This window comes from Triticum aestivum, chromosome 4A (assembly GCF_018294505.1).
Source record: "Triticum aestivum cultivar Chinese Spring chromosome 4A, IWGSC CS RefSeq v2.1, whole genome shotgun sequence".
NCBI lineage: Eukaryota > Viridiplantae > Streptophyta > Magnoliopsida > Poales > Poaceae > Triticum > Triticum aestivum.
Window position 1 is genome coordinate 367,428,961 of NC_057803.1, and position 14,439 is coordinate 367,443,399.

The window sequence follows — 14,439 nt, forward strand, 5'->3', positions numbered from 1 at the left end:
ACAATCCTTATGACTCTGCTCGTCTAAGGAGGAAGCATTTCTGGACTGCAAGCCAGACCAACTTCTATTCTTCACTGCTTTTCAACAAAGACAAAATCTTCTACCATGAGCATATTCCTCACATGGACATGGAATCATTACCTTGCTTCTCTTCTGTGCTCAATGTTATTCATGATGGAGGCCTCCTCAACTTTTGCTCTGACATTGTTGATTGGAATGAAGAGCTTATTCTTCAGTTCTACTCTACATTGCACATCATAGGTGATCCTGAAGATATCAACACCTGGGTCTTGGACTTGATGACCGAAAATACTCACTATAAGGCACCGGCCTCTGAATTGCTTCACGCCCTGCCCATCAGTCCACCCAGTAAAGGAGCTCGCTGCCTGTATCATGAACCAGATCTCATAGCCCATTACATGCAAGTGTTAATGAAGCCATTGAAGCCCGGTCAAGCCCCAAGGACCAAATTCCTCGTGAAGGATTTACTCTATGTGCCCAGAACCGTCTATCACATTTTGACGAGGACAATGAGTCCCATCAAAGGCCATGACTCATCTGATGAGGAAATAGTTGGCACTATGAAGAATCTGCTATTCAACATCATTCATAGCATTCCTATCAACTATCATGATTTCTTCACGAGGACTCTGGCAAATGCTGCACTTTCTTCGTTTGAGCTGAAACCTTATGCTCCTTGGATTATGAGATTCCTCAGGACAAGGTCTTCACTCAACTACAAGGCTGATTTTCAGAATCACCTTAGCTATCTGCCCCTGATTGAAGTCCTCAAGCAGGCTTTTACTTCAACTGATGAAACGGGCAAGGCTCCTGCAGTCATTGATGAAGGCATTTGTCCATTGGATGGTCAGTTTCGCAAAGCTGCATCTTATTCCACCAATGATGACTCTGCCACACATGACTCTCCTGCCAATGCACCCAAGTCTACTCCTCAAGCCACTGCTCCTCGTGTGATGACTGACCATGAGCTTCTGCTTAGTCTTCACCAGAAGGTGGATCGAAACCATAAATGGGTTAAGCGTCAGTTTGGTTAATTTCTTCACAACATGACTGCTACACACAATGCAGTGAAGAAAAACCATTACTACCTCCATGAAGTCTTCGATCGCACCTGGGCCATTCTATCACATCTGTATGATGAAGAAGATCTCAAGAAAATGAGTCTCAAGGAAAATTTTGACTGGTCTGCACCTCCACCGAAGAAATTCAAGAATGTCAAGGTTCCTTCTTTGGTGTCCAGCTCATATTCTTCATCACGCGATACCGACGAGTACGAAGACTTGGACGACACTGCGGCAGGCCCTTCAACGACAAACGACCCCAACAACGCTGGCGCTCCTTCATCAGCTTGATATTCTTCAGGGGCGTTAGTCCTCATTTTCGATCCTTTTGGTCATTCGATGACAAAGGGGGAGAATTTTGAGTTAGTCTTCAAGCGGGTCTGTCTATATGGGCATTTTTTTGCTAAGTTACAACTCTCGTTCTTCTGAAACTTTATTGGATCGAGTTCTAAACTTAAACCCGAAGGTGCTATGATACGTTGATGTATTTTTCTGCATCCTTATTCCTCATATATGTTAGTGCACGCATGCTGAATTACATCAGTCACCATATTTCATCATGCATTTCAAATTCCTCATTATGATATGTCAAATGCATGTATGAATTACATGATATAGGGGGAGATCTCCATGATTCTACTCTTCAAGTGTGCAATGCTTCAAAAGCAAATTCCTCATCATGCACATCTTCAGGGGGAGTTCTTCTATATCTTGCAATCAAATTCCTCAATATCAGTATTTACACTTCATATGTTTATCCCCGTTGAAAACTTAACCTATATTGTCATCAATCACCAAAAAGGGGGAGATTCTAAGTGCATCTAGTGCCCCTTAGTGATTTTGGTGTATTGAAGACTTATAGGTTAAGGGACTAATGTGTTGTTGAGTGTACACAGGACTATAAGTCTATGAGGACTTTGATATTTACAGACAAAGTCGACCCCTAAAAATGAAGTTCTTCGACTGGAGACTTTGGATTTCTGAAGACTTTGAAAGTGAAGAAATTGGTGCAATCCTGAAGACTTGGTATTCATTCGAGGAACATGAAGCATGAAGACTTCTGTTTTCGTAGTTTCATTTTCTCTTTCTTGGGTCATAGGAAACACCGTACTGTTAAAGGGGGTCGAGGAAATACTAAGGAAAAATTTCCATGTGATGCTCAACTCAAAATCCTACACCTACCAATCCCTTCGAGCGAAGCCATTGGAAATCTCATATGGTTCATTCATATTCTTCAGTGACAGAGACGAAGTTCTTCTGGTCTCTGAGGAATTTGTTCTAACTGAGGAGTTAGGAATTCGCCAGTGCAGATTGCCTACACAGTGAGGAACACGATAGCCCTGAGGAATTTGATACTCAAATTACCAACCATTATCGTGCCTTGTGCCAGCTGTCCCAAACTACCTACCCACCTAACGGTCATATCATTGAAGGACATTTATGTCTTATCATGTCAGGCTGCTCCCTAGGCTATAAATAGCCACCCCCTACAACTGCTAGCTGGTTGGCTGCTCCGAGAGAAACTGACACTTGTCATTTGAGAGCATCCCATCCTCCGAGGACTTTGAGCAAAAATCATCAAGTGAGGAAAACCCAAACCCAAACACCTACAAACCCCAAGTGATTGAGCATCACTGAAGATATTGATCCTGCGTGGATCCGATGCTTGTTAACTTTGAAGACTGTGCTTCTTCCAGACGGTTAGGCGTCAAGGTCTAGAGCATCCAACAGGAATTGTGGATCGCCGAGTGACCAAGTTCGTGAAGGTTCAGAAGTCACCTGAAGACTTACCACGAGTGATTGGGCAAGGTCTGTGTGACCTTAGCTCCAGGAGAATACGGTGAGGACTGTGTGTCCGGGACTATGTGTCCTCATGTTTAAATAGCTAGCTGCTCCAACCAGACGTACAACTGAGACAACATTTGGAACTGGTCTACCAAATCATTGTCTTCACCAAGCTCACTGGTTCTATTTCCTCAACTCTTTTATTTCCTCATAACTATGTTGAGTGCTTGTTCGTATCTGTGTTTGAAGACTTTGACTGAAGACTTTCTCAATTTCCTTAGTTCAATTTCTGCACTCTGTTTGTCTTCATCATGTGTTATTCTGTTTTTACGCTTTCTGTACTCTATGCTTGTCTTCATTTCATCATGATGACTATGCTTGTGCTCTGTTATGTTTACTTTTGAGTACTTATTCCGCTGCTAGTAGTTCTTCGCCAAGGAATTTCCTCACCTGCAAATTCCTCAGTGAAGAATTCATAAAAATCACCTATTCACCCCCCTTCTAATCGATATAACGCACTTTCAGTTTTGAAAACCATTTTTTCTTCATACAAAAACATGAATCGTATTTTCGATCGCATTTATAAACTGTTTATCGAAATGAGGCAAATAATATGGTGTTGCAAAGCTGCTGCAAAACCGCTCCTCCCACATCTTGATAGTTTTCTCTAATTCCCTATGGTTAAAAAGTAATTTGGAAAATCATAAAATTTGGCAAACCAAACAACCGAGTTTGTACTTTTGATGTCATTTCTAAATGTCTAATCCAATTGAGGCAAATGATATAGAGTTGGAAAGCTTATGAAAAAGCACTACTTTTTCATTTTGAAAGTTTTATCTAATTTTGAACGGTTTAAGAGTAATTTAGAAAACGGTACAAGTTCCATCGAGTTCGTATTTTTGAGTTAATTTTTTAACTGTACGCCTGAATGCTGCAAATGATATGGCGTTGGAAAGCTTGAACACATGTGAAACTTTTTGGTATATATTGTTTCTCTCAATTATTTAAGGTTTTAAGTCAATTTTGAAAATGGCTAAAAAGGTATTTTCGCCGTAATTTCTACAAATTTTGTCGGAATGGTGCAAATAATATATTGTTGAAAAGCTACGGAAAATGTGAAACTTTTTCTTGTTGATGGGTTTCTATGATTCCTAGCCATTTTTAAGTAATTTTGAAAACAACGATATTATTCTTTCTGCCTTTATCGTGAAACAGATTCTTCGAATGCACCGTGTGAAGAACTTCAACTTCTTGGCATGTCTACTTAAACTTCACTCTGTTTTTTACGTGCTTTTTTTGCTCGTAGTTCCTCATCCACTCACCGGAATTGAGCAAGTGATATACCGATGGAAACCTGCTGTAAACACGCAACTTTCCCGTGTTGATCATTTTTTCATACTCGCGGCGGTTTTAAAAAAATTCATCTGAAATTCATTCAGTGTAGTAGTTGAACTTCTTGTTGTTTTGATGTTGAACTTCTGTGACGTATTTTCAATTGTAATTTTCTCATCCATTCGTCATTGTTACACAAATGATATTTTCCTTTTGTACAAACCTCTCTCACAATATTTTTTTAAATTTCTCCGACCGAGAACTTGAACTTATAACAACAAAAAATTTGGACCTTGCTTTTTTATTCATTTTTCTCATATAAAACACATACCATGTAGTACATGAACTTTTTCCATTTTTATAATTTGAATTTTTGGTTTTCATTCTGAAATAAAATTTCTCCCAAATAATATACTGAACTTCTTTGTGAATTGAGAGAATTATTTTAAAACGCAAAAAACCAATTCTTTTTTTGTGGTTTTTAACATGGAAATGCAAGGTGAACCTCTCTTGCAACAATTTTTTAACTTCCTCGGACAGAGCACTTGAACTTATTTCAACAAACCTTTTAAGATTTTATTTTTCTATTACTTTTATTATCACCTGAAATGCATTCCTTGCAGTAGTTGAACTTCTCATTGTTTTCACCTTGAACTTCTGTCACGTATTTTTGTACAACATCTCTCACAAGAATTTTTGAACTTTCTCGGGGGCTGAGCACTTGAACTTCTAGCAAAAAAACTTTAGGATTTGCATTTTCATTCTTTTGTTTAATACAAATGCACACTGTGTAGTACGTGAACTTCTGGCAGTTATCAATCTGAACTTCTGAGATCATGCGTTCTGCCATCATCGGAAAAACCAAGTCTCTGAAAATGCACTTCATGAAGAGGTTGAACTTCTGGAGCTGTTGTTTTTGAACTTCACTCTGTTTTTTGCGTGTTGTTTTTACTTGTAACTCCCCAACCACTTATCGGAATTGAGCAAATGATAAACCAATGGAAAGCTGTTGAAGGCACACAACTTCTTTGAATATGGTTAAACTTTTTTTTCGAACAACATACATCAATTTGTGTTTAACCGTTTATTCTTTTGGAACAAGAATATGATATGCCCTTGGAAATTTGTTGAGTAGAAAGAACATTTTCCATGCAAAGCATTCTTGTTTCGAAATTGTAATGGATTGATAGGATTATTTTGAAGACACCAAAACAACATTTTTGTGTGTGTTTCTCAATTAAATACATGGTGAACCTCTCTCACAAGAATTTTTCAACTTCACCGGGCAGGTCAGTTGAACTTCCAGCAACAAAATAGTTAGACTTTGCCTTTTCATTCTTATTTTTATCATACGAAAATGCAGACCATGCAATACGTGAACTTCCGACAATTATCAATTTGAACTTCTCTCTGTTTCGCTTAGTAATGGAATAAATCCGAGTTTTTTATAGACATCGAACCTCTCTTACTGTTTTATTAGAACTTCTTTATGTCTTTTTAGAAATGTGAAAATTAGAGTTTTCTTTAGAAACATCAAACTTCTTCATTATTTCAAAATTGAACTTATTGGTTTTATTCTTTAGTAACCGGAAAAATCTTATTTTTAAATAAATATCAAACTGCACCACTTTTAAAAATTGAACTTCCTGGTTTTGTTCTCCATTAATGAGGGAACCTGAGTTTTATTATATACATTGACTACCCAGTTTGTTTAAATTGAACTTCTTGCTTTATTCTTTAGTAACGGGAGAAATCTGAGTTTTGTAAAAAACATCAAACCACTCTACTATTATAAATTGAACTTCTTGGGTTTATTGTTTTAGTAATGAGGAAAATCTGAGTTTTTTATATACATTGAACATTGTCCATTATTTTATTTTGAACTTCTTGCTTTTATTCTTTTAATAATGAGAAAAGTCCAAGGTTTAAATTACATCAAACAATTCTATTATTTAAAATTGAACTTCCTAGTTTTTATTTTTGCTAGGAGTATTTTAATGAACATCCAATTGTTATGGCATTCAAAACCAGAATGTTTTTTTAGAAACAAATATTTTTTGCTTTTTTAATAAACTTCAGACTTCACTATTTTTAAAATTTGAACTAGATGGCTTTTTTTATGTTCACCTCTTTATTTATGGATACCCAATGTGCGTGTTTTGCCGTAAGCAAACATATTGAACTATCCGCGGTAGAGAATATGAACTTCGCATCAACCTTTATTTGTCTTCAAGAAATGCACACTTGTATTTTGCTTTTAATATTGAACTTCTATGCTCTAATTTTTTGTAATAGTTTCATGAAGGAGAAGGAAAGCAACAATATAATGTGTGTCAGAGAGCAACTAGTTGGGGAAACCAACCAATACATGATACATTTTTACTGGAAAGAACAGAGAACAATTTTTTTATCGTGTCTTTCCAATTTGAACCTCCCTAAAGAAGTTTATTATTCAATGTTTTTTTAGTGTTTTTGTATTGCTGCTTCTCAAAATTGAACTTCATAATTTTTCACTCCATGAACACAAAAAACTGACACTATAAAACCAATATAGCGTAACAAACATGACAAAAAATAGTTCTAAACTTTAGTGTAATACGCGTGCGTGGACACACATCCACAATTTTCTTTTTGTCTTTTCATGAAATGAAAACAATTTCAGTCTCACATGCATAGGCATCAAACTTCCATGAATTACAAAATGAACTTGTTTGCGTCAACTTAGATAAACTTACCTCATGAGCAACAATACATGAACCTCTCCTAGCTTGTTGGGACCAAAGATCATTTTATGCAAAGGAGCACTGGAGGAGGGCAGAGGGGCTGAGAAGCTTGGCATCGTCAGCGTTCTGTATAGGGAGGTGTGGAAATACAACCTATTCTAGGTGGTGGCAGGCAACCCAGCAGCTCGGCAGGCTCCTGGCCGAAGGGGCGCGTGCAAGATCCATGACACAGCTGCCTCTATCTTCTCTACCGGATGTGGCCACCCAACTACAGGTCGTGCCCTCCTCTAGCTATAGGTGTATCGCGGGTAGGCACGGTGGACATCAGGTGGTGGCAGCAGTAGGGACAGCAAGGCTCACCGGTCGACAAGCTCGTCGGATTTGGGCTCGGGGATGGAAGAGGGAATGAGAGGGAGGAGGGCGTCGTCGGCGCGCCTTGGTCGAGGATGAAGGAGCTCGCAGGACCAGCACAATCTCCGCGTGAGCATCCGTAGAACTAGTGGCCAGTGCTCAGATCCGAGGCCACCGGCGGGTCCCTATGCAGTACGAGATCGGGGTCGCTGGGAGAAGGGGGCGGAGGTGGGCATCATGTCACAGCGGCTAGTGGATCCGGTAATAGGGCGCGGGGGCTACGCTAGGGGCGGAGGAGCTCGCGAGTTGGGGCGGCGGCTCCGGTGGCCGGAAGCGCGGCGGTGGATATCGCGGCTTTGCTGGCCAGCAGCGGGTGGGTGTTGGGGTCGGGTGGCCGGCGGCAAGAGGTGCGTCGGGGTTGGGGGGCGGCAGCGGGTTAGTCCAGGGGTGGCGGCGGGAGCCAGGGGGCGATGATGGGATAGTGCGGAAGCCAGGGGGAATCGACAGAGGTGGTGCGGGAGGTTGGGGTTTTTTCCTTTTTTGTTTTCGGGAGTTCGGGATCCACTCGGTGTCATGTATATACGGCGCTCCGTGATACAAATAGTTATTCTAATCCTAGGATTAGAATAGTGTTGTCCTATACACACAAACACACACATACACACACACATATATATATATAACCGTGCCGCAACTACATGTGGGTGTTAGCAAGATCATTTGCATGTCGCTTTATGAGTTTCCATTCATTGTCCAAGAGACCGGAACAATTTTCAAACATTTCAGCCTCAGCGTCTAGCCACACGCGTAGGCCTTGTTGGTATTTTAATTACATGAAATGCATATAGACTCGGAAAATCATGAAAATTGGTTTGTCACTTTGGCATGCTCTGATACGTCTCCAATGTATCTATAATTTTTTATTGTTCCATGCTATTATATTATCTTTTTTGGATGTTTAATGGGATTTAATATACCTTTTTATATTATTTTTGGGACTAACCTATTAACCAAAGGCCCAGTGCAAATTGTTGTTTTTTTCCTATTTCAGTGTTTCGTAGAAAAGGAATATCAAACGGAATCCAAACGGAATGAAACCTTCAGGAGAGTTATTTTGGAACAAACCTGATCCAGGAGACTTGGAGTGGATGTCAAGAAAGAAGCAAGGAGGCCACGAGGCAGGAGGGCGCGACCCCACCCTTGAGGGGCCCTCGCAGCTCCACCGACGTACTTCTTCCTCCTATATATACCCATATACCTCGAAAACATCCAGGAGCACCACGAAAACCCTATTTCCACCGCCGCAACCTTCTCTACCCATGATATCCCATCTTGGGACCTTTTCCGGCGCTTCGCCGAAGGGGGAATCTATCACGGAGGGCTTCTACATCAACACCATAGCCTCTCCGATGATGTGTGATTAGTTTACCACAGACCTTCAGGTCCATAGTTATTAGCTAGATGGCTTCTTCTCTCTCTTTGGATCTTAATACAAAGTTCTCCTCGATTCTCTTGGAGATCTATTCAATGTAATTATTTTGCGGTGTGTTTGTCGAGATCCGATGAATTGTGGGTTTATGATCAAGATTATCTATGAACAATATTTAATTCTTCTCTGAATTCTTTTTTGCATGATTTAATATCTTTGCAAGTCTCTTCGAATTATCAGTTTGGTTTGGCCTACTAGATTGATTTTTGTTGCAATGGGAGAAGTGCATAGCTTTGGGTTCAATCTTGTTGTGTCCTTTCCCAGTGACAACAAGGGCAACAAGGCACGTATTGTTTTGTTGTCATCGAGGATAAGAAGATGGGGTTTATATCATATTTCTTGTGTTTATCCCTCTACATCATGTCATCTTGCCTAATGTGTTACTCTATTCTTATGAACTTAATACTCTAGATGCATGCTGGATAGCGATCGATGTGTGGACTAATAGTAGTAGATGCATAATCGTTTCGGTCTACTTGTCGCAGATGTGATGCCTATATACATGATCATGCCTAGATATTCTCATAACTATGCGCTTTTCTATCAATTGCTCGACAATAATTTGTTCACCAATCGTAGAATTTGCTATCTTGAGAGAAGCCACTAGTGAAACATATGGCCCCCGGGTCTATCTTCCATCATATTATTTTCCTATCAACTTGCTATTTCTATTTTGCAATCTTTATTTTCCAATCTATACAAAAAAATGCCAAAAAATATTTATCTTATTATCTCTATCACATCTCACTTTCGTAAGTTACCGTGAAGGGATTAACAACCCCTTTATCGCGTTGGTTGTGAAGTTCTTGTTTGTTTGTGCAGGTACTAGGCGACTTGTGTGTAGTCTCCTACTGGATTGGTACCTTGGTTTCTCAAGAACTGAGGTAAATACTTACGCTACTTTGCTGGATCACCCTTTCCTCTTCTAGGGAAAACCAACGCATGCTTAAGAGGTAGCAAGAAGGATTTCTCGCGCTGTTGTGGGGGAGATCTATGCACAAGACATACCAAGTACCCATCACAAACTCTTATCCCTCGCATTACATTATTTGCCATTTGCCTCTCGTTTTCCTCTCCCCCACTTCACCCTTGCCATTTTATTCGCCCTCTTTTCCGTTCTCCTCTTTTCCGTCCGTCTCTTTTCACCTGCTTCTTGTGTGCTTGTGTGTTGGATTGTTTGTCATGATGGCTCAAGATAATACTAAATTGTGTGACTTTTCTAGTACCAATGCTTAATCTTAGCACTCTGATTGCTCCTCTTACCGATGCTTAATCTTTTGAAATCAATACTGCTTTGCTAAATCTTGTCACGAAAGATCCATTTTCTGTCCTTCCTAGTGAAGATGTCGTTACGCATCTAAACAACTTTGTTGATTTATGTGATATGCAAAAGAAGAAAGATGTGGATAATGATATTGGTAAATTGAAGCTATTTCCGTTTTCTCTTAGAGATACTGCTAAAACTTGGTTTTCGTCTTTGCCTAAAAATAGTATTGATTCATGGAATAAGTGCAAAGATGCTTTTATCTCTAAGTATTTTCCTCCCGCTAAGATCATCTCTCTTAGAAATGATATTATGAATTTTAAGCAACTTGATCATGAGCATGTTTCACAAGCTTGGGAGAGGATGAAATTAATGATACGTAATTGCCCTACTCATGGATTAAATTTATGGATGATCATAGAAATTTTTTATGCCGGATTGAATTTTTCTTCTAGAAATCTTTTAGATTCGACCGCGGGAGGCACTTTTATGGAAATCACTTTAGGAGAAGCTACTAAACTCCTAGATAATATTATGGTTAATTATTCTCAATGGCACACCGAAAGATCTACTAGTAAAAAGGTTCATGCTATAGAAGAAATTAATGTTTTGAGTGGAAAGATGGATGAACTTGTGAAATTGTTTGCTAATAAGAGTGTTTCTTCTGATCCCAATGATATGCCTTTGTCTACTTTGATTGAGAATAATAATGAATCTATGGATGTGAATTTTGTTGGTAGGAATAATTTTGGTAAAGCTTATAGAGGAAACTTTAATCCTACGTCGTTTCCTAGTAATTCCTCTAATAATTATGGTAATTCCTACTACAACTCTTATGGAAATTTTAATAAGATTCCCTCTGATTTTGAGACTAGTGTTAAAGAATTTATGATTTCGCAAAAGAATTTCAATGCTTTGCTTGAAGAAAAATTGCCTAACATTGATGAGTTGGCTAGGAACGTGGATAGAATTTCTCTTGACATTGATTCTTTCAAACTTAGATCTATTCCACCTCAGCATTATATCAATGAGTCTCTCAAAGTCATGAGAGTTTCCATTGATGAGTGCAAAGAAAGAACCGCTAGGATGCGTGCTAAAAAAGTTGCTTTATAAAAGTGTGTTCTTCCAGTTTTCACGATAATAAGGATGAAGATCTAAAAGTGATTGATGTGTCTCCTATTAAATCTTTGTTTTGCAATATGAATCTTGATAATGATGGGACTGGAGATGAGTCAACTTTAGTTAAAAGGCGTCCCAATGATTCGGAGTTTTTAGATCTTGATGCAAAAATTGGTAAAAGTGGCATTGAAGAGGTCAAAACTTTACATAGCAATGAACCCACTATTTTGGATTTCAAGGAATTTAATTATGATAATTGCTCTTAGATAGAGTGTATTTCCTTGTTGCAATCCGTGCTAAATTCTCCTCATGCTTATGATCAAAATAAAGCTTTACCAAACATATCGTTGATGCTTTAATGAAATCTTATGAAGAAAAGCTTGAACTAGAAGTTTCTATCCCTAGAAAACTCTATGATGAGTGGGAATCTTCTATTAAAATTAAAATTAAAGATCATGAATGCTATGCTTTATGTGATTTGGGTGCTAGTGTTTCCACGATTCCAAAAACTTTGTGTGATATGTTAGGTTTCCATGAATTTGATAATTGTTCTTTAAATTTGCATATTGCGGATTCCACTATTAAGAAACCTATGGGAAGGATTAATGATGTTCTTATTGTTGCAAATAGGAATTATGTGCCCGTAGATTTCATTGTTCTTGATATAGATTGCAATTCTACATGTCCTATTATTCTCGGTAGACCTTTCCTTAGAACGATTGGTGCAATTATTGATATGAAAGAAGGAAATATTATATTCCAATTTTCGTTAAGGAAGGGAATGGAATACTTTCCTAGGAATAAAATTAAATTACCTTATGAATCTATTACGAGAGCCACTTATGGATTGCATACCAAAGATGACAATACCTAGATATATTCTTGTTTTTATGCCTAGCTAGGGGCATTAAATGATAGCGCTTGTTGGGAGGCAACCCAATTTTATTTTTGTTTCTTGTTTATTGTTCCTGTTTAGTAATAAATAATTCATCTAGCTTCTGTTTATATGTGGTTTTATGTTTTTAATTAGTGTTTGTGCCAAGTAGAACCTTTGGGAAGACTTGGGGAAAGTCTTTGCGATCTTGCTGTAAAAAACAGAAACTTTAGCGCTCACAAGATTTGCTGCCATTTGTTACTGGAGAGAGAGATTAGGTTGATTATTTTTTCATATGATTAATATAAAAATTCCTCACGTCCACCAATTTATTTCAGAATTTTTGGGGTTACAGAAGTATTTGAAACCTATAGATTACTACAGACTGTTATGTTTTTGACAGATTCTGTTTTTCGTGTGTTGTTTGCTTATTTTGATGAATCTATGGCTAGTATCGGGGTGTATGAACCATAGAGAAGTTGGAATACAGTAGGTTTAAAACCAATATAAATAAAGAATGAGTTCATTACAGTACCTTGAAGTGGTGGTTTGTTTTCTTATACTAACGGAGCTCATGAGATTTTCTGTTGAGTTTTGTGTTGTGAAGTTTTCAAGTTTTGGGTAAAGATTTGATGGATTTTGGAATAAAGAGTGGCAAGAGCCTAAGCTTGGGGACACCAAGGGTAACCCAAGGTAAAATTCAAGTACAACCAAAAGCCTAAGATTGGGGATGCCCCGGAAGGCATCCCCTCCTTCGTCTTTGTCTATCGGTAACTTTACTTGAGGCTATATTTTTATTCACCACATGATATGTGTTTTGCTTGGAGCGTCTTGTATGATTTGAGTCTTTGGTTTTTAGTTTACCACAATCATCCTTGCTGTACACACCTTTTGGAGAGACACACATGAATCGGAATTTATTAGAACACTCTATGTGCTTCACTTATATCTTTGGAGCTAGATAATTTTGCTCTAGTGCTTCACTTATATCTTTAAGAGCACGGTGGTGGTTTTATTTTATAGAAATTATTTATCTCTCATGCTTCACTTATATCTTTTTGAGAGTCCTTTATAACAGCATGGTAATTTGCTTTGGCTATAAAATTAGTCCTAATATGATAGGCATCCAAGATGGGTATAATAAAAACTATCATAAAAAGTGCATTGAATACTATGAGAAGTTTGATACTTGATAATTGTTTTGAGATATGAAGATGGTGATATTAGAGTCATGCTAGTTGAGTAGTTGTGAATTTGAGAAATACTTGTTCTAAAGTTTGTGATTCCCATAGCATGCACGTATGGTGAACCTTTATGTGATGAAGTCGGAGCATGATTTATTTATTGATTGTCTTACTTATGAGTGGCGGTCGGGGACGACCGATGGTCTTTTCCTACCAATCTATCCCACTAGGAGCATGCGCGTAGTACTTTGTTTCGATAACTAATAGATTTTTGCAATAAGTATGTGAGTTCTTATGACTAATGTTGAGTCCATGGATTATACGCACTCTCACCCTTCCACCATTGCTAGCCTCTCTAGTACCGCGCAACTTTCACCGGTACCATACACCCACCATATACCTTACTCAAAACAGCCACCATACCTACCTATTATGGCATTTCCATAGCCATTCCGAGATATATTGCCATGCAACTTAACACCGTTTTGTTTGTTATGACACGCTTCATCATTGTCACGCTTTGCATGATCATGTAGTTGACATCGTATTTGTGGCAAAGGCACCTTTATAATTATTTCATACATGTCACTCTTGATTTATTGCATATCCCGGTACACCTCCGGAGGCATTCACATAGAGTCATATGTTGTTCTAGTATCGATTTGTAATTTTTGAGTTGTAAGTAAATAAAATTGTGATGATCATCATTATTAGAGCATTGTCCCATGTGAGGAAAGGATGACGGAGACTATGATTCCCCCACAAGTCGGGATGAGACTCCGGATGAATTCTAAAAAAAGAGAAAGAAAAAAGAGAGAAGGGACAATGTTACTATCCTTTTACCACACTTGAGCTTCAAATTAGCACCATGATCTTCATGATAGAGAGTCTCCTATGTTGTCACTTACATATACTAGTGAGAATCTTACATAATAGAACTTGGATTTTATATTCCAATGATGGGCTTCCTCAAAATGCCCTAGGTCTTCGTGAGCAAGCAAGTTGGATGCACACCCACTTAGTTCTTTTGTTGAGCTTTCATACACTTATAGCTCTAGTGCATCCGTTGCCTGGCAATCCCTACTCACTCACATTGATATCTATTGATGTGCATCTCCATAGCCCGTTGATACGCCTAGTTGATGTGAGACTATCTTCACCTTTTTGTCTTCTCCACAACCACCATTCTATTCCACCTATAGTGCTATGTCCATGGCTCACACTCATGTATTGCAT